Source organism: Equus caballus, chromosome 10, assembly GCF_041296265.1.
Source record: "Equus caballus isolate H_3958 breed thoroughbred chromosome 10, TB-T2T, whole genome shotgun sequence".
In the NCBI taxonomy this organism is placed as follows: domain Eukaryota; kingdom Metazoa; phylum Chordata; class Mammalia; order Perissodactyla; family Equidae; genus Equus; species Equus caballus.
The window spans coordinates 78,690,883-78,713,205 of NC_091693.1; the positions used below are offsets into that span (position 1 = coordinate 78,690,883).

A 22,323-nucleotide genomic window follows, 5' to 3' on the forward strand; every position below is an offset into this window, starting at 1 on the left:
TAGAATGTATGACACTAAGAATGAACCCTAGTGTAAACCATGGACTTTGAGTGACAGTGATCTGTCCATGTAGGTTCAGTTACTGGGACAAATATACCACTGTCGTTGGGGATATTGGTAATGTTGGAGGTGTGCGTGTGGGACTAGGTGGATATGAGAACTCTGTATTTTCAGTTCAGTTTTTCTGTGAACCTAAAACTGCTCTAAAAACATAAAGTCTATTAAAAAAATAAGAAAAAAATCTCCCACGGTTGCTTATGTAATAGTAGTGAAAGAGTTCCACATAAAAATCTTGTATACTGTATTCACCTCTAGTATCTTAACCAAATTAGTATACCTCACTAGCCGTGGTAGACATGAATAGTTGGCATACAACTTCCTTTGGGGGAAAATGTTTTAGCTGTACTCTGAGAGCATACACAGCTGAGAATGTTAGTTAACACTCTGAAGATTTTATTACAGTGGAATCACTCAATTATCATATCCCAGTGGAATCCAAAACTACCCAGCTTAAGTATTTACCACAATTATTAGAGAGTGTTTATATTACATGCATTCTCATTTTTGCTTTCAGGATTTCTTTCAGAATCAGCAGTATATATTAGAGTCCCACATTGTTAAAAGCAATTGTAGTAAAGCAGACGAGTAACGTAAAGATGTGAAAGGTCTGTATGGTGCAAAAATGTGTCTTGTAGAAAAATAAATCCGGTTATTTGCGGAAGACAATCTTTCAGATGTCTCTGCCACAGAAATAACAATTCAAAACACTGACAAGTAGCTCAATTTAGGGAAATGGAAAATTGGCATTGATCTGAGAACTCTCTTTATCAGTCACCTGTTAACTCACTCACCAGTTTGGTTTCTAAAAAGTTTTTCATTGTTCTTAAAACATGATTTAGCTCTCACCTGTTCAATACACTCATCTCTGGTTACCATTGTTTCCTTTAGCAAGTAATGGAACCTGATCAAAACAGAAATCTAGAAAATGCTCACTGGATTTAATGATTTAAGGAGAGTCTATAGGAAGAAAACAATATTGATGTATTGATTGGCCACATAAGATAGTGAGTTGATTTACATATGGTACATTATTTATTACCATTTGTTTGTGTTGAACAAAAGCATCTAGTAGGATTTGTGTACTAAAATCTTCTGAATTCTTGAGTTTATAAAATTCACAAATAAGCACCTAAATACGTTGTCTATTTTGTTCGTTAGTATTAGAGAACTTTATTCTCATATAACTTCATCTTAGCGAAATGGTGAGAAATGTTGGTGTAGATTTTATCTATAAGCCGTTTGTAAATGCTTTAACCTTTTGAAAAATATCCTCTTCTTCCTCAAGAAATGTGTAAAATCATGATGAAAATGCTTGAAGTTGGTTGTGATATAATTTGGATTGAGTATAAAAGAAAGTCAGTCGATCACCATTGACTTAATTGAATATATCACCTATTTTGGGACTAATTTCTTTTGAAATTAGACACTCAGGTTAGTTTCTCTCAGCTTAATTGGTAATGTGTACTATGCTTGATTGAATTAACTGCAGTGCGTCCTTGTAGCCCACTTCTTCAAAACCGGCTGTAGATAACCATATGAATTACCTTGAAGTCACCATGCTAATGCAGAGGGGCAGAGTTAATTTAAGACAGTGTATGTTATTTTTATTTTTAAACAAATGGTGTGCTTTTTATGTTGAATTTTAGCAGAAATATTTGTTGCTTAACTATTTGAGTAGATAAGTTGAGATTAAAGAAGCAATCTGAAAACTTTCATATGAAATGTGTTAACTCTCTCCGTCTTTAAATGGAGGGTATTTGAAAAAAATGCCCATGACGTACTCTATGTTGATCCAATGAAAGTATTAATTTATGTGCTTCTTGTAGAATTGTGAAGTTAGTGACAAAATTTATCAAATAAAGGCGAGCTATTATCACTAAGTTGTTGCTTACAGAATATATTCAGCAGGAGCTACAAAACAAGTTAGATCAGTTGGTGGTTATCTTATTTTGCTTTATTCATCAATTGTGTTCAACAAGCATTTACTGAGAACTTAATTTGAACAAACCACAATTCTACCTAGCAAATTAGGGCCAGTACTATGAGTGAGCCTGAGAGTTGTGGACTTTCCCCTTGAATTGTTTAGCATCTAGTAATTCAGTTGACATTCGAGGGTCCCTGCTGACAGACATTGCTGTCTTGTTTCTTTGAATTTGTTCTATGTCTTTGTAATCTGTCTCTTAGCACTTGTTTCATTTACCTTTGTAACCCTAGCGTTTTAATCCAAACCCTATGCTCCACCACATTGGAGCACCACCACTTCACCAGTAGATCACGCATCTCTATTTCTCTATGCTCTTATTTAAGTAGTCCCCTCTCTTTATACTCCTGCTCCCTTCTCCATGCAACCAAATCAAGGCACAGGGTTAATGAAGGTAAAACTCTGCAAAGAATTCCCTAACACGAGCTGCCTGCCTTTCCCCCTAGAAAGAATAGATTGGCCATTTGTCTGGGTTTCTGTATGACTTTATCCATACACGTTTAGCACATTCCATGATAATAAATAACACATATACCTATATACTAATTATCAGCCACTAGTGTTATCTTGGCTAATTTTCAGTATCGCCTAACGCAGTAAATGCTTTTATCTTCTTTTTATGGATTTGAAATCTGAATTACATAGAGTTTATGTAAGTTTCTCAGTCTTATCCAGCTGGTAAAGTAGTTGATCATCATTCAAACCCAAGAACTTGCTTTCAGACTCGTCCCTCTTAACCAGCTTGCTATTGTACATCTAGAGACTATATTATAGGTAGTCACATATGTATACACCATTACGTCTTTCTTCCCCCATCTCAATATTGATTTTCATGAGTTCAGAGACTGTATTTATATCCCTGGTATTCACAGTACTAACCAGCATTTAATAGATGCTTTGCAAATACAGAATGATTGTTGAATTGAGACGTTCCAAGTTTGCCACGTCTTCTAAGAATGCTTTAGTAATCTTGTTCTGAGACACTTATAAATATTTTGCATGTACCTTCAGCTCTTCTAAACATAACTTGTTTTAGAACTTCTGGTTGAAGTCAAAGTTTTGGTATAAGGACACAGAAAGAGGTCAGATGACCTCTAATATAAAAGAAAGTGACTTCAGGGTATTATATCCTAACAGGAAACAGTTAGCATGTGCGTGCGGTGAGGTATAAACTTTCTGACTAAAATAATTTTGATGTAGGGGCTGGCCCCATGGCCGAGTGTTTAAGTTCTCGTGCTCCGATTTCGTGGCCCAGGGTTTCACCCGATCGGATCCTGGGTGCGGACATGGCACCACTCCTCGAGCCATGCTGAGGCGCCGTCCCACATGCCACAACTAGAAGGATGCACAACTAAAAATACACAACTATGACCAGAGGGGCTTTGGGGAGAAAAAGGAAAAATAAAACCTTAAAAAAGAAAATAATAATTTTCATGTAATTGGATGATAGTTATAGGAAGTTATAACACCTCTTGAATAAATTAATAATGAAGCTTTCACTCTCTTCTGGATGGTGTGAAAATTGTCCATCTGGAGGCAGGAGTCAGATTAAGTGACAATTGCTCTAGTGGTTGAGACCAGAGCCTCCAAGTCAGCATGCATCTTTTTCAATCTAAGCTCAGTTGTATATTCAGAAACTCACTTAACTTCCTTGAGCCAGGACCTGGCACTTATTAACTATGCAACTTACTTAATTCTCTTAATGTCAGTGAAACCAGGATAAAGATACATCCTATCTCAGGTTTTTTTTGTCAAGATTAAGTCACGGAACACTCATAATGTGCTCAGCATATTGCCTGCTCATATTACTTGCTGAACTATAATAATTATTCAGTGTATTTACCTATAAGATATAAATAATAACAATATATACCTCATAGAGTTAGTTGAAGAATTAAGTAAGATAATGAACATAAGACTAATGAACATAAGACCTATAACACTATAGCTGATGTGTACCAAGCTATAAATAAATGGTAGCTATAAACCATTATATTAGCAGATAAACATCCATAAGTTCTTCCAATTGCACACTCCTTTAAATCTAAGTCATAACAACTTAATAGCCTATTACATTTTAAATACAGTTTTGAATTGGAAATTAGTATAGCACATTACTATGGCTGTTGATATGGTCTATGTGACCAAGACTCAAAGTAAAAAGACTAACAAATTGAATGTGAAATAGGCATTAAATGGATTTTTAGTAAAGCATTGTGAGGTCTGGGAAAGCTGTATGCTACATAAAAGATTGAGACCACATTATAATCCACCAGGCCAAAGTGGCAACCCAAGGCTATAAATTAGGAAGATTATGAAAGCAGCAGGCATAAACACTTGACTTTCTACTTGGACAACATAAGATTTGATGGCAAGACTTTTCTTTTATTGGCATATTATAACTTATCCATATGCTTATATCCATATGTTTATATCAAACAATGTGAATGTGTAAGTCAAAGAGATGGGATTTGAGAAAGTAAAATATAACCATTGGTAGAGCTACCTATATACAGATAATGAGAAAACTGAGTTTCATATGGATATAGTCTCCAAACATTGGTTTTCCATCAAAGACAATGGGGAATCTGAAAATAATATTTTTTCCCACAAATTGGCTGAATGTTTGGAATCGAATATCATTATCAAATTCTGAATCATTTACTGCAAGCCCATCAGCTGCTCTCCTTACAGAATAGGACTGGCTGAAGCATTGTTTTCCCCTTACTAATAAGTAGTCTCCATACTTGGGCTCTCTTCTCATTTGGGTGGTCCATTTAATATCAGGCTGCTGCCTCTCACAAATAATGTTTACATCACGATGCTTATTTCAGTGGTTCCCTTTTTCTGGTGCTTTGAAGTCCATCTTTTCTACCTTTTGCATTTCCATCCCTTTATTCTTTCTTTCCCATATCATAGCCAAATCTTCCATTCCTTCTCACCTTGACTTTCTGCTTCATTCAACAATCTCACATGCAAACTCATTCAGGGCATTTTATTCCCTTCCACCTAACACTCTTCACATCTTTGCATTTTAATTTTAAATTTCACTCTTTGGCTTTTAAAATCCTTTAGTCTTCTTCATGTCTGTACGCCATATGCCCTTTCACTCCAAGTACTTTTGAAGGAGTCAAAATTGCATTTAAAAGCTTAAAATTCTGATTGCCCATATTTTATATTTTATGTCTTGCCCATGGTGTGAGAAATTGAGAAGAACATCTTTGTGGTTGGTTTCATCTCCAGATATAATGAGAACATGCAGAGACCGTCAGAGTTTAGAAAATATATAAGGAAAAATTTTCTGTAAAAGTATTTTTAATGATCATTATAATTTAACATCTTTTATCTTTGCTGCTGATTTCAAAAGGATTTAAAGGTAATATTAAGGAGATTTTTTCTGTAGTCCTTTTCTTTATGGAACACTACGTTAGATTTTTTTTTTTAATTTCACTCTAGACTGCCACTATATAACTATCTTACTCAAGCTTACATTAATCAACTTTCGAGTGACCTTGAATAAGCTTAATTAACCTCTTTTGGTCTCACTTTTTTTCCTGATAGGGTTGGATGGTGTATAAATTCCTTTTTAGCTCTCAAATTGTCAGCCTATTTAAATGAAATTCTTCCTGCATGTGGAGTTCATCTCAGTCCTGGGAGTCTGCATATTCTTGGCTTACCAGCGTGAGTTATCAAGAACTAGAAGAACTGAAATAATCACCTGAATAGGGCTGATCTGAGTAGATAAACTATTAACCATTTCCACATCATCAGCCTCTATTGTCTTCAGCACAGCAGCTTGATTAAAGATCCTCCCCCACCCCCCACTGATTCTTCTGTCTATTTAATGCACTTAAACTTGCATCATTTTGTTTTCTTTTATCCTCACTGCTTGCGGCTTCCTGCCAGTATGAATTTTAAAGTCTTATAGTCCCTAATTCTCATCTGTTTAAATGTTATAAATGTTGTGCACATTTTAGCTGCATGATTCCCTCTGGGCATTTTTTTAAACCATTGAATTCCTCCTCCCTCAAATCTAAAAATTCAAGTTTGCTTTGCTATATGTGTCTATGGAAACATGGATAAATATAAGATAGAAAAATACATGTACAGTCCAGGTCAAGAGGAATCTGATCCTTATCCACCTTCAGATGAGCTGCTTATTGTTGTAATGATGCTACCAAGAGAATTGGGGTAAATATGATAGTGTGAGAGTGTGAGCTCTAAAGCCACACTAGCTGGGTTCCTGTCCAGGATCCACTACCTACTAGCTATGTAACCTTGAGCAAGATGCTTAACCTCTATCTCATAAGATTGTGTTGAGGGTTAAATAAACATGTGGTAACGCAACTAAAGTAACACCTAGTACATAGTCAGCCTTCAACAAATGTTAGTTATTATTATTAACATATTCACAGATATTTTTAGAGTAATCCTTTAAATAGACAGTGAGGAGAAGATAGCATCTTTATTTCTCCAAGATTCAAAAATATGTATACTTTGATGTACCTAATATATGAGTTTTAATAAATGAAATTTCACACAAAATTCATGGTTCTAGCAAAATTTATAAATGAGAATATTGAATTTATTATTTCTTTTAATCTATAAGCACCCTAAAGAATAGGGCCATGTAAAACTCTATAAAGGAGACTCCTATAGCTATTAAGATGAGAACACCCGCAGCCTCACACCTGCAGCCTCATTCCTGCTCCATCGAATAATGCATCTCATGGACCATATCAACAGGAAAGAACATCAAGGAAAAGGATTGTTTTCAGCATCATCTGTTTTTGTGAGATGTTTCTTATCTTAAAGAAAGGAATTTAAATATAAAAATCAATGTTTATGTGATTTTAAGGACCTGACTTTAACTGACATGCAAGTCATTTGATACATGGAACTGAGCTGTTGTCTTTCTCATGCTTTACGCTGTCTGGACGAAAGTCTCGATGATCTCAGTCCATCCCAGAAAAACAATGATGCAAGTCTGTCATGTGGCACCCAATACCAACGTGGCTTTAAGAAGTATTTATCTTCTCCTCTTGTGAATATTTACAGTACTTCTTATTTCTACTAACTCTCTGCCACTGAACACTCTGTCTAAGAACTAGAGACTTATTCGCTAGTGGTTTCACATACTTAAGGTGCATTCCCTCATATAGATTAAAATTGAGGACCACAGCCTTATCTTATATCTCCTTTCAATCTCTCTTATTTCTGATCCCAATTCTGGAACATTTTTAAGTTGATATTTGATGTGAAAGATTGACCCAGTAATTGTGTCTTTGATGTTTCTTACTCCCCAGACCTTCTGTCTTTGCGTTAGTGCCTAGGACAATCACAGGGTAAGAAATCTACAAACTCTACACTTTAGATGTTTTTCTTTGTGTTTTTTTTTTTTTTTTTTTATGAAGACTAAAAATGAGAGCAGAAGGGTTAAAAAGATCACAGATCAGCTTTGAGAGCTTTCTGAGATTTTCAGTTTTTATTGGGCAGGAACTACTGGGACTGGTTTCCGATCACATAGTTGAACGTCTCATGCTTTCTGTCATTTGGCCTTCAGTTCTTTGGGCACCATAACTCAAAGGACTCACTGCCTGCTGATGTCCCCCATGCCAGTCTATGTCAATGTGGTTTACATAGTGAGGCAGTTAGGAGCTCAGTTTCTGGAATCAAACAGACCTAGGTCAAATTCTTATACCTTTTTACATCCTTCACTAGAGGAACCACCTCATTCCTCTATAACATGCCAATCTTCCTTACTTGTTATAAAATTGTGATCCATATGTTTATGAAAGATTTGAGATTTACTTTTTGTTACATATAGTTAGGATTATTGAGTTCCAGACTCTTGTCTCCGCTTATTGTCTGTGCAAGTATGACTGGGGTGCTTCACTTCCTTAAGTTTCAATTTACTTCTCTGAAAAATTGAGACATTAAAAAACCTACTTAAGAGTTGTCCTAGTCGGTTCAGGCTGCTATAACAGAATACCATAGACTGGGTGTCTTAACAACAAACATTTATTTCTCACAGAAGGAGCCTGGAAGTCTGAGATCAGAGGACCAGCATGGTCAGGTTCTTAGTAGGGGCCCTCTTTTTGATTTATGGACAGCTACTTTCTTGCTGTACCCTCACATGGTGGAGAGAGAGTGAGGGAGGGAGTGAGCCCTCTGGTCCCTTCATCCCGTTATAGCAACACCAGTCCCATCATGGGGACTCCGCCCTCAAGACCTCATTCAAACACAGTTATCTTCCAAAGGCCCCACTTCAGAATCACATCACATTGGTGATCAGAGCTTCGACATATGAATTTTGGGGGGACACAAGCATTCAGCTGATAGCAGTAGCATTATCATAACAAGTGTGGTGAAGAAGTTAGAGATTCTTCTTCAGAAGTACTCTTAGGTGATCAATGTGGTTGAAAAATGACTGACCTAGATGATGTCATGTTAACCCAACAGTTCCATGAATAACTGAGTCATGATAGAGTAAACAAACATGGTGGCTAGATGCTTTTGAACTTTTTAACCTATTTAGATAATGTTCAGACTGACATAATTCATTTCATCTAATGCTACAAATATTGGCAGTTTTTCTTGTTTCAAGCATACACTTGTGAATAAGACCTATTCAGGTCATAGCGGAGCAGGAGACCTACATACATAGAATCTTGTGATGTGTTCTGAATCCATATAAGGCTTAGAGTTCTCACCTAAAAATTTATACATGGCTTACATGTATTTACTTTTAATGAAATGTTAGTATGTTATTGTAAACATCTATATATACCACATTTCAAAAGTATACATATATAGAATAATTTAAACAGAATATGGATTTTGTTCTTCTTTGCAGCCTAACTTTAATATGATATGTATTCATGTTATACTCAAATGTATTTCATATTCTACATAATTTTGATGGAAATACCAGGCCTAGAATTTTTCTCATACTATATTCCACTTACCTTAATAAGTATACAACCCCTATAAGATAAACTCTATGAATATACATTAGATATCTCCCTGGGGCCTCCTTTTTATTTTATTGCTTTGTAATACAATATGAAGTGATCATATTTTTCAACAAGCTGGTTTGCAGTAAACATCAACCTAACTCATTCCCCTGGGTACTGTTAAATATACTGTTATAACAACTGGGATAATTGTTGGAAATCAGAATCTAAAGTTGCATTGTCTTTGTAGCCGTGCATGCAGGTGATAGTGTATATGTGTGTATCTCTGGGCCCAGGGATGTCTTTGCTGTGACTGATTTGAGAGAATATCTTATTAACCTAGGAAGATCAGGAAAATTATTCTTCTGTGAGCAAGGAGCAAAGAGTGGAAAGCAAGACCGTAGGAAAACCTGGGAACAAGGAAACATTGATCTAATGAAGTGAATAGTAGTTTTCTCATGAATAAGTAATTACGGCATCTATTTGCTACTCTTTTTGATTGCGAGAACTGAGGTGAAATATTACAATTCCAGGATTTTCTTTGCATTTCCTATAATGTGATATTCTCCAAAATATTGTACACAATGGCCTAATATTATCAATCAAATGGAATTGTCAAAGAGTAGCCATTTCCTTCGCTTCCACTAGCTTGTTGAAATCCATCTGGTCATTCTGTGGCCTAATTGGAAAAGTTACTTCTCAAAGTGATACACATCTGGAAAGCATGCTGTTTTGATGTTTTAATGAACAAGTCCATGAATGGCTCTATAAACCACTGTTCTGGGATCCTCACTCCTCACATTTCAGCTCTCCTAATTCTAAATCATTTTTACTTACAGTTAAATACCATCCTGTTCTACAACTTTGATCATATTATTTCTGAAAATCCTTCTTATCTTTTGAAAAATTCTTCCTCATCTTTTAAGGCTTACTGCATGTTCGTCTTCCCCAGGAATCCTTCACTGAACTGCAGACTGGGCTGTAGATACCTTTTTTTTTCCTTTACATTTTACATAATATTAAAATGATCTATTATTATGTGTTTGTTTTCTACACTAGGCTTTTTAGCCCAGCACCCAGAGCAGTTTTTTACTCATATTTAGTTTCAAAAAATGTTTCTTGAGCTGAATATTATTTAGGAAAATAGATGAACTCCCTGACAGAACAACTAATAAAAAAGCATGTTTTGTTACTGATAATTAATTATACTTGAGATCAAGATCAAGGTTAACACAAGAAATTTCAGTAAAGTTATCTTTAGTTTTTCTTCTAGAATGTAAGTAGTAATTAAACTCAAACTGAAATAAATGTAAATTTCATTTTTAGGTAGCAAACTAGAGCATTTTCCAAATTAGATTATCCTAGTAGATAAAAACTAGCCTATCATTTCTGCTATTTGCTGGCGTTTTTTATTCATAAGTGACCTGATTGCTCAGTTGTTATCTGTGTACAGGTAGCAAGTGTATTTCCTTAAAGCAGAACTGTGGGCAGTGATGAGGCCAACAGCCTGGCTAAACTTCAGAATAAATGAGAAGTTGATAATCCTACACATGGAAATGCTGACCCATGAATTGGCCATAGCCTTAGGCTTTGGGCACTAATTTTTAGAATATTAGCATATTATATTTCATTTGTGCAAAGTTTCCACAGGAAAATTGTAGAGTGAAAGAAACCTTACTGCAGAAGGAACTAACCTGGTCTGGTTGGCAAGGTCAGGGAAGAGTATCCTGCAAAGCTAATAGTGAAGCTGAGTCCTAATACCTTGGATATTACTTGACAGGATCTCAATCTGGCTGAAGGATGGACTATGCTATCATATTTTTCCTGGGTTAGTCACCTGTGAGAGAGGAATGATTTGGCTAGGTCCATGAATCCTTGCAAAGGATGAGACCAAGGGGATCTGGAGCATGTTAGCCTGGTGAAAGGAGAAAGGAATGTTTTAGCCACGTGAGAAGATCATGTATCCTGGACAGGATGACTGTGTTATCTATATTGTTTCTACTTTGGTTAATTGCTTCCTGATAATATGCATTTATTAGAGTATCATTTTTGTGATGCAAATAAAGAATTGCAAAGCATAAGTTTCCACGTTACTTAGTATGTAATAAGTGTAAGCTTCTTGAGGACAGGATCATACCTTATTTGAATTTCTCATATGTGAGGAATGCCTCAACAGGTTCAACTGTTGTAGACAAAATAGAGTGTGCCCTATGTGATTCCCATTGGAGTATAATACTGAGTGATATATCACATTCAATATCTAGTTAATAATACGTGTTTCATTGGTGTTAAACAACTGCTTAGGACTGGATTTCAGGATGGTTTTGTAAGAAATGGCAATCCAATTAATTCTTTAGTGCAGTTAAAGAAGTCGTGTCAACAGAAAAAAAAATAGAATGTTTCCCCGTTAATTACTATGTTTGAAATAAACCAGATTCTTTTTTTTTTCATTGAGTTATTGATAGGTTACAATCTTGTGAAATTTCAGTCGTACATTAATGTTTGTCAGTCATGTTGTAGGTGCACCACTTCACCCTTTCTGCCCACCCCCTACCCCACCTTTCCCCTGGTATCCACTAAACTGTTCTTGGTCCATAGTTTTAAATTCCTCATATGAGTGGAGTCATACACAGATTATCTTTCTCTTGCTGGCTTATGAAATAAACCAGATTCTTTTTGATGAAAGATGAAACTGCTAAAGTTATGCCTTGTTTTATCATAAAAGCAACATGAAATAAATGTCAATTTCAGTTTAGAGGATATTCCAAATAATATACTCCTAGTTTAGTTATTAAAAAGCTAGAAGAGGGGCCAGCCTGGTGGTACAGTGGTTAAGTTTGCATGTTCCACTTTGGCGGCCCTGGGGTTCACCAGTTTGGATCCTGGGTGTGGACCTATGCACTGCTTCTCAGGCCATGCTGTGGCAGCATCCCACATATAAAGTAGAGGAAGATGGGCATGAATGTTAGCTCAGGGCCAGTCTTCCTCAGCAAAAAGAGGAGGATTGGTGGCAGATGTTAGTTAGCTCAGGGCTAATCATTCTCAAAAACATTTTAAAAAGCTAGAAGAAAAAATATGCTATTTCAAATAAAAAACAGAACACATATACAATAAGTGATATTTTTATACTTTTATGATTATGAGCATAAGATAATTAATTGATTATCTAATATATAGCATGGCCTTTAGGGATGTTATCCCATTTAATTCTTATAATAATGTGAAATAGAAATATTATTGTTATCTGCCTTTTTAATATGAAGACTAGAGATGTCAGGAATTTAAGCAACTTAGTCACGACTACACAGCTTCTAAATGTTAAAGATGAAATCTGAATTTAGGTTTTCTGACCCCCAAAGCACAGGCATTCCTTTAATCACCAAATTATACTCTCCCTAGATGGGAAGAACTCAAAAAGCATACATTGATTGGATTTGACACATTTTTTAGTTTTAGATACCAATATAAAGACATTATTCAGTCTTTGCACCTTGTTATTTTTATAAGCATTAAAAGTCAAATCCTTTCTTGCCCAATAAACAGCTATATGGAGGTAATGCCACTGAGAAACTAGCTAGAAGGGAATGAGATAGGGGTGGGGTGAAGGGTGGGGCAGGAATTTTGCCTCCCAGGAGACATTTGACAGCGTCTGGAAACATTATTGACTGTCACAATGTGTGGGAGGAGGGGGAAAAAGGGAGGGGAGATGCTACTGGCCTCTAGTGGGTAAATCCCAGGGATGCTGCTGAACATCCTATAATGCACATTATAGGCCACGACAACAAAGAATTATCCAACCCAATATGTCAATAGTGCTGAGGCTGAAAAACTGGGTTAAAGCCTTCGTATGGAAACTACACTTCACTGGATTCTTTCTGTCTTGTTTGTTCTGATTTGAATTTCCATTGGGTTAAAAGATCAATTACTACCAGGATTGGTGCCTTCTAAGATACTGATCGTCTTCTAGAAGAGACATCTTAATTTTTAAAGACCGTCGTTCTTGTGATTGGATTTTAAATCAAGAGCAAGTTAAAGAAATGTTCTTTTACATGTTAAAATTGAACAGGGTTTATTCCTTACTGCAGAAATTTCTTCCTCATTCACTACCTGACAAAGCCACTTATTGTTTCTCATAAGATTTCCTGATCCTTGAGACATAAAGGGATGCTTGAGTGCTTCCCTTGAATTAGCAGATTTTTGAGTGTGTGCAAGACAAGAAATGAAGTTAGAAAGTAATTTAAATCTAAAAAGAGCACTATTAATGAAGTTTATGTAGAAGGAAGATGGTTTGGGAGATACTATTCTTTAGAAAAAAATTAGTTTTATCGTGTTTAAAAAGTAGATACAGATATATAAAATTTACTTTTGCCTTCCAAACGTATATGTGTAATTCTTATCATTGATATATATTGAATTTAACAAACATTTATTTAGTACCTAGTGTTTATAAAGACTCAACAGACACATATTTGACAACATCTTCAAATGGCAACATCTTCAGCAGCAAATAGAATAGTTTATGTGAATATTAATCTCAATCTGTAATTCAGACATGACTCTTTTTAAGATGTGATTGTATCAATGTTAATATGAAAGAAGAGGTTTTCTCTCATGCATTTACCTCATGTGATAATCCCAAAAAGTATAAATAAAAATCTGTTGTTGCTGCATGGATGTTAATGTCACAACGTGACAATTTAAAGTAGGCAGTTCTGCTTTTTTAGAAGGAACCAGTAAATTGAGCTGCGGGCTTCTGATAGTTATGGGGTCCCTGGACTTCTGGCCCCTCCTTTGTCTTATAGAATCTTTCCCCTAACTGCCCTGACCAACACCATCCCCCCACCATGCACGTGCACACACACACACACACACACACACACACACACACTCACTATTCTCTGACATATTGATTACAACTTCTGCTTCCTGCCCCGTGTCACAAACCTTCCCTGAGGCAAGGGAGCACAAAGAGGCTGGTTGTCTTCTTGGAATTTAGGATGGGGACAAAATATGAAAAGAAGACGACAAGGTTTTATCTGAATGAATTATTCTGCCGTAGGTGATATATTTACTGGTGTAGTAGGATTGCTCATATTTTATCAGTGTTTTCCCCCATTGATATAATGATCTATCCTGATGCCATCCATTCATTGTGTAGTACCCAAAAAAATGCATAGTAAATCCATATGTAGTATTTCAAAAGCAGTGAGTAGACAGTGCCAATGTGTGAGAGAACTGATCTAAGAGACTTTAAGGTTTGACATTTTAGGCCCCCTAAGATGGCCACTTAGACATTAAAGTATGCAGGACTAATGCAGCCCTCTGGAGTCTGGAAAAAAAAAGAAAAATGATGGTTTGTCCTGAAAGTTGGTGATCTCTGAAAACCTGCCAGATGCCTGAGGAAAAGTGCTGGGAGAATCTGGCCTCCAGCGTAGACCCCGCCAGGATGTGTCGGTGACCATTCTGCTTTAGGCAGCAAGCTGGCAGGAGGAAAGACTATCATTTAGGGATAATAGCTCTAAGAGTAAATCCTCCAGGAAATCACAAACATCCAATTAGCTAGACCATTGCTGAGCACAGAATGTCAGGAGTCATCATTTCTATTAATTTCTTGTTATGCTTCTTGACAGAGTAGTTTTTTCTCTCTACTTCACTCTATTGGGACTAAGAACCAACCTGCCTTTCAGTTTGTTGTGAGATAGCTAAAATGCGTATGAGCATCATGAAACGAGAGCACTTGGGATGGGGTGTAAACCAAGATGTAACTCAGTGTTCTTGCCAATAACTTACTGAGTGCTACAGTGACGGGTTCGTGTATCAAAAAGTCAGTGACCAACTTAGGGTGAGTCAAGCAGCCGTGGGTTTAAGGCCTGGTGAGCCCTCAAGCACAGGTCCCAAATGTGGACAAATAAGCAGAGAAGAAACGTACTTGCAAGGCAGGGCAAGGACTGAAGGAAGAGCATTTGGCCACCAGGCAGTCTTGGTACAGGTTCTGTAGAGCAAAACTTACTGAGTCCCTGTTCCGGAAGCTGTCAGTACCAAGATATTGAAGTAAACAAGGAGAGTATTCAAGTTCAGCTAGGCACTCAGGATCTGGGCAGGTGATATGACTTTTTCTAGGAGATTTGACAATTTTTGCACAGGATCCAACTTCAAGGAAGAAATTGGCGTGTGCCAGGCCGACTCTTATCTGAGAGGAGGTAGTGGATGGAATGGAGAAGGAAGCGAGCCCTCAGAACCTGGGGAGTGGAGCTGCTCAGGTACAGGGTCAGGAAAACACAACGTGGTGTGGAGGAGGGCTGCCGTTTCAGTGGTGCAGGCCATCTGGGTCACCTTAGCCTCAGCTGGCCATGGAGAAGCCTAGGCCTAAGCTTGGTGCCAGTCCCTGTGGCTGAGCACATCAGGCCTGGATCTGGAAATCTAACTCCATTCCAGGCTCCAGTTTCCATCAGAAATGAGGGCCAGGAGTTTGGATGTGGAGGGGTGCAGGAGGTGTTAGCCTTTCTTGGAAACTGGGAATGATTTGATCCAAAGGAAAATGAAGGTGAGGTGCTGAAGCAGACACAGTCTGGAGGTGGGCTGACTCTCCGGGTGAGTGGTGACAGGATACCCCAAGAGGGAAGATTGTGATTACAACACAAGGCACTTCTGATGTGCGTTGGTGGGTGTGTGTTTCTGTATTGATCGACTGATGCTCAAACGAAGCGTGTGACTGTGCACAGAATTCCCCGAAGCCTGTCCTCTTTTGTGAGTGTATTGTGCTTCTTCAAAGAGCCTTTTAGAACTCTTCCACATCGCATCGATTGCTTCCTTTTAAAAAATCCTGTAATGCAACTGGAAAAATGTAATTGAACATTTAAACAGTCCTTGCTTAATAGTCTTTCATTGTTTCAAATGTGTAACTCTTGTTTTCCTAGAACATTGGGAGGGAGGACTGTCCTGTTGCTTTTGTTTTTCTTGTGAGAGCCCTAACACAGTACTACGGCTAGTTGTGATCAAAACCTCCTTGTTTTTTTGTCCATCAGTTATCTGAAGAATTCTGCACATTGCCTGAGAACTGTTATTAAGTATGTGACATTGTACTCAGAAAACAGTAGTTTGGAAATCTGTGAACTGAAAGTTTTGATCCTAAAACTGTATAAATTTCTGTATGACTTGAACAAATGATGATTACTAGGTTATTTAGCTGTAAAATAAAAATGCTGTAAAGTGTTTGTGGTCAAAATTGCTCCTTTGGGGCCGGCCTGGTGGTGCAGTGGTTAAGTGCGCATGTTCCGCTTTGGCGGCTTGGGGTTTTGCTGGTTCAGATCCCGGGTGCAGACATGGCACCACGTGGCAAGCTATGCTGTGGTAGGCGTCCGACATATAAAGTGGGGGAAGATGGGCATGGATGTTAGCTCAGGGCCAGTCTTCCTCAGAAAAAAGAGGAGGATTGGAAGATGTTAGCTCAGGGCTAATCTTCCTCAAAAAGAAAGAAAAAAAAATTGCTCCTGTATAGAACAGAACTTATTCAGGTATCTAGATAGACTGAAACGAGAGGAAGCCAGACTTTGCTTCCAGTCCCACTTTGAGTAATGTCATGTAATATACTCTACACAGCAATTTGATTGCATGAAAAATATACTGTGAATCCAAATAAAAGGACTTTTTTTAAATATTACCAACATATGAGATTTATTTTGAAGAGTTTATACGTATTCATATTCACTTTTCCAGAAAACCAATGAAAGAGTGAGCTACATCGCTGTCCTGTGCAGTATGAAAACCTATGTCTGCATTGTCTTCTAGGGTCTATTAATTTAACACTTCACAGCATTTTACTATAGTATCTTTAGTAATATAAGCTCATTAGAACTATCTGGTGACAGATATTATAGAGCTAAAGAATGTCTTACCCTGTCATTCACGGCATTATTTTTCTAATAATGACTGAATTTATTTGAATGGCAACTATTAAATGGTATAATTTTAGAATTAGTGAAATCATTATATTACATCGTAAAACAAGCATTTGTTGACAGTGAGGCATAAAAATGTTTCCTTATTTTTAAAATGGTAAATAATGGAATAATAAAGAAAGTAGAAGTGACCTAAGCCATTTTCTCCTTTTTTAGTCATATGATGATTTTTTTAAAAAATCTGAACTCTGTGGTTTTCCTTTTCACTCTCCTCTTTTCTTCAGATGCAGTAATATGAAGCAGTGAAGGAATGCTTCTCATTCTAATGTATATCCTTTTTTTTCTTTTGCCTAAGTTTTGGATTGATTATCTTCATGGAAAAAAATTTGAATTCAGCTTGAACTCTGATATGCTCATTTCAAATGTCCTGAAGTTTTCAGAGAAGTGCTCTCTTTGTGTTGCCAAGATTGTTGAAGATAATGATATACTGGTGTCCTAAAAGTTAAAATGAAATGCTCATTTTAATGTTTTTCCTCATCAAGAATGGCATGTTTTTATGTTTCTATAATTTTTCATTTCAAGTTAAGAATGAAAAATCTTTTCTAGTGATAATATATGAATTAGGAAATTATGGATATTTTATGATTTCTTCTTTAGGATTTATATACAGTTTTTAAATTTCCACAATTCATGTATATGCATATATGGATGTAATATACGTATATTGGATGTAATATCCATATATATTGCATTAATGTTAAGAAAAATAAAATTTACTTGAGCTCTTTTGAAAAGCTTCTGAAATACACGGAAGAAAATATAGTATTGGAGATTCGTGAATAACTATAGGGCTCATACTAATGATTAACCCAAGAAATTAATTTTGTTGTAAATGAGATTATTTCTTATCTTTGCTCAGTTTTATAATTACTGCACAGCATTAATCTACAATAGCCGAGGGATGCCACTAGCAGTTTTTCTGTTGTAACGGGATACCCGCTGGCCTGAGCTATGACATATGTGGCTAGTGTGTAGGGTAAAGCAACAGTCTCTCCTCAAAATCCATTTAGATGCACTGATTCACCTGGAGAGTGAGACCCCTCTGGCAGTGGAGGAGACTTGACTTCTATCCACAGTTGGAGTTTGTTATATACAAACATATCTGATGCACTGTGGTTGTGAAGTACTGTGAGAAAAGCAGGGTTGCAGATGGGGGAACATTCTCTGGAAAGAAAGAGGTCTGACCTCGTCAGCAGGATGGTATAGCTTGTGTGGCCACAGGTGCAACCATCGAGACAGGTCTAAGTGTGTGAGCAAGAAAAAAATTTCCACACTTTCTGCATATGAATCCAAGCAAATCTGCTTAATCCTAGCACGGTCGCAGAAAGTGTTTACGTTTCAGAGGGGCTCTTGGCACGGGAGCAGTTGACAGAGGTTTGCCTGGTCTAATAGGTAGAGATCTGCACTTTGGTGGGTATAGGGGCTCAAATAGAGCCATGGGGGCAAGACGGAGTTCTGGTTTGGCTAGAAAGAGAGAATGGCAGCATCAGTATCTTTGCATTAACAGTGATGGAAAACCAGTGGGGGCAAAGGTCTGTGCATCAGTGGTTGTCTAGCATTGTGCTAGCAGAGAAGGGTCAACAAGACTCATAGTCAGCCCAATGTAGTTGGGCAGAAAGAGACACGTGCTAGAGTCTTGAATCTCTGATCTCTGGAGAGGCACAAAGACTTCTGTATTTCAGGGTAGACTGATGTTTTATGAAAAGAGGGATTTCAGGCACTCAGACTCCAACCTCTTCACTGTCAACCCTGGCAACCAACTATTTAATTCAAGTATAACCCAATCCCATCAAGAGTTATTTAACTTAGACGTGTACAAGGTTTTCTTATTTATTTTCTTATTCTATTTTTTACTTTCTTATTTTAGTATTTCATAAAACCAAGTCATCAGATTGCAAGGGGAATTCATAAGGACAGAAAACATAATTACTTCCCTTACAATTACATCTGTCATAATGGCAAACTCTGTTGAATACTTGAGATTCGTTATCTTACTTTATCATTTCCACAGCCTATGGGCAAGGTCTTATTTTATGTATGTTTTATAAATGAGGAAACTAAGGCAGAGGAAAGTTAATAACTTGCCCAAGATCCCACAGTTAGTAAATGGTAGAACAGGGATTTGAACCCAGGTGTTGCATGTGCTCAGCCACATTAAGCTCACTACTGGGAGAAATATGTGACACTAGGACATGTTATATGATTATCACATGGCATATTTCTTTGAGCTTTAGTAACAAATATACTGCTGTACTCCTTGAATATGTTAAAGTGATTTATTTAAATCGAACTTCCGTCTGAAATTCCCTGTTCTATAAGCTGGTGCCAAATTACAGTGACATTAGTTAACATGATTGAATAGTTGGTGGATTTTAATAGCTGTGGATTGATCATATGACAACCTGGAATGAGTGGAGAGGTTGAAAACACTGAGAAAATCTTTCTTCTTTAAGAGTTTATGATTTTTTGTTGTTGTAGTTGTTGGGGAAATTCCTATATTTATTATTGCAGTATGCTTTAATTAAAGGGCAAATGAGACCACTTACAATTTGTATCTGAGATATACTGAGATAAATTCATTTAATAGTATCAATACAGCAATTGATGAATGCTTTGACTTTATACTGTGCTGAAAATCCTACTTTGATAAAAACTTATAGGGTTGATTTTGTACTGTAGGAAAGGCAGAATGATTTAAGCTTAGCAAATAAATCCAAAGCAAATTTTGATTATTCTATCTAGATATTTCTGAGAGATTATTCTCTCTCAGAAGTAAAGCCAACATTCCTTCATGATTTACAAGGTTCTGCAAAATCTGGTTCCACCCCATCCCTCTCTGATCTCACATCTAACTAATTCCTTGCTTACTCAGCTCCAGCCACACCTGATGTTGCTTGCTTCAGGCCTTTGTTTTATGTTTTATGACTGCCCTTCGCTCTGTCCACATCAACATTTTAATAAGTAATAGAAGAACACATTGGAGGGAGAGTGATCCTATTTATAGATCCATTCATTCATTCACTTACGCATTAATTCATTTTTACTGAGTACTTCTTAGGTGTCAGACATTATTTTAGGCCACGGAATACAGCAGTGAACAAAATGCAAAACGTCATTGCATACATGAATTTTTACACTAAAATGTGAGACAAGAGCTACCAAAACCCACAAAATGAACAAATAAACTATATAGCACGTTAGGGATAGGTACTATGGGAAAAGCAAAGGAAGTGGGATAGAAAGGGCTGAGGGTTTAAAATTTTGTGTATAGTTGTCAGGTAGAGCAAAGAGTAGGTGACATGTGATGAAGACTTCACAGGTGAGGGAGTATATTATTCAGATACGTGGGGGAAGAGCAGAGGGAAAATTCAAAGGCCTGAAGCAAGCAACATCAGGTGTGGCTGGAGCTGAGTAAGCAAGGAATTAGTTAGATGTGAGATCAGAGAGGGATGGGGTGGAACCAGATTTTGCAGAACCTTGTAAATCATGAAGGAATGTTGGCTTTACTTCTGAGAGAGAAGAGTCAATGAAGGGTTTGAAGCAGAGGTGTTATGTGACTTGTTTTTTAAAGGATATGATTCCGGTTGATAGGTAGAAAGCAGTGTAGGAAAAATAGCTTGTAGAAGCACAGAGATCTATTACAATAATTCAGGTAAGAGGTGACGGTAGCAGTAATTATGCTCAATTTATGGATATTTGTTGGCTTATTATTAAGGTAAAATTTACATACAATGTAGTTCACAAATTTTAATTGTATAATTGGGTGAGCTTTGGCAAATATGTACACTCATCCAGGCAACTGCCCAATCTGGTTATAGAAGATTACCATGATTACCATGGCTGCAAAGGCCCCTCATTCCCCTTTCCTGTCAATCTCCATGCCACCATAAACAACTACTGTTATGATTTCTTACTCCATAGATTAATCTGGCCCATTCCTTTGTGTGTGTGTATGTGTGTGTGTGGTAGGATCCTACACTTTGTAATCTCTTATGTCTGGCTTCTTCTTTCAGCATCATGTTTTTGAGACTCATCTACATTGCTGTGGATACCAGTAGTTCTATCTTTTATTGCTGAGTAGTATTCCATTGCATGGATATACTACAATTTGTTTATTCATTCTCCTGCTGGTGTACATTTAGATTATTCTTCATTTGTATTTTCTATGAATAAAGCTATTACAAACATTCTTGTATGATTGTTTTTGTGGGTATATATTTTTCTTTCTCTTGGGTAAATACTAAGCATATAATTGCTGGTACACAGGATAGGTATATATTTAATATTTTAAGAATCTTCCAGTTTTTCAAAATGTATTAACATTTATACTCTTACCAGCAATTTATGAGATTTCCAGTTGCTATGTATCCTTGTAACATGTTGTGTTTCTCACTCTTTTTAATTTTAGCAATTATAATATGTGTAGATTAGAGTTTCTTTGGGGTTTTAATTAGCCTCTTCCAAATATAATTTTATGGAGGAGTGAATAGGATCTTATGATGGGTTAGGTGTGGTTATGAGAGAAAGAGTAGGGTGAAAAATGACTCTAAGGATTTTTGGCCTGATTAAATGAAAGTTGTCTTGTCTGTTAACTGAGATGGGAATGATAGAAATAGGAGAAGATGGGAGGAGGGAAGGAATATCAAAAATCTAGTTTGGAGTATGTTAAGTTGATATTCCTGTTAGGTAAATTCAGGTGGAGATGTCAAGTAGGAAGTTGGTGATAAAAGTTTAAGTTCAGGAGAGATGTCTCTTTGGACGTCATCAACATCTAGGTGATACTTAAAGCCATGTAATTTGATGACGTTGCTAAAGGAGTTAAATGTGAGTGGAAAAGAAATGAATTCTAAGTACTAAGCTGTGGAGACCTCCATAATTGAATCTGTTAAAAGACACCAGGAAAGACTTTGAGATGAGGTAGCAGAGAGGAAGCAGGAAAACCTATGAGAGTGTGGTATTCTTAAACCAAGAAAGGAGAGTTTTAAATAAGAAGGGAGTGATGGACTGTGACCAGTGCTGCCTAAAGGAATGACAGTTGCAGCTATGGTATTAGGGGGACAGGAGATAATGGTCAGAGAGTGAGAAGCTTGAACTGATAGTATATAGGGTTCCGTTTATTAATAATGGAAATGTCTGGGCAATGACCATTAGAACAATTATTCTGTTAGGATGAAGGACACGATCGCAGGAAGAAAGGATCTTAAGGGACAGAAAGGCCAGTGTGTTTGGAACAAATGATACATGGTTTGAAAAAGTTTAAGTATAAACAAATTAATGACAAGCTAGAATAATAGGTTAAATCTATCAACATGTCATTTAACAAGAGTAAAAAGAGTAAGTTCTGAGTTTAGGTCTAATATACTAAATG

General features: G+C 36.8%; 1 protein-coding gene across 5 annotated transcripts in view; it reads left to right on the top strand.

Annotated features, from left to right (window-relative positions):
- The window catches only part of NKAIN2 (sodium/potassium transporting ATPase interacting 2), a 921,761-nt gene that overhangs the window by 269,613 nt on the left and 629,825 nt on the right, over positions 1 to 22,323 (top strand). The window lies entirely within an intron of this gene.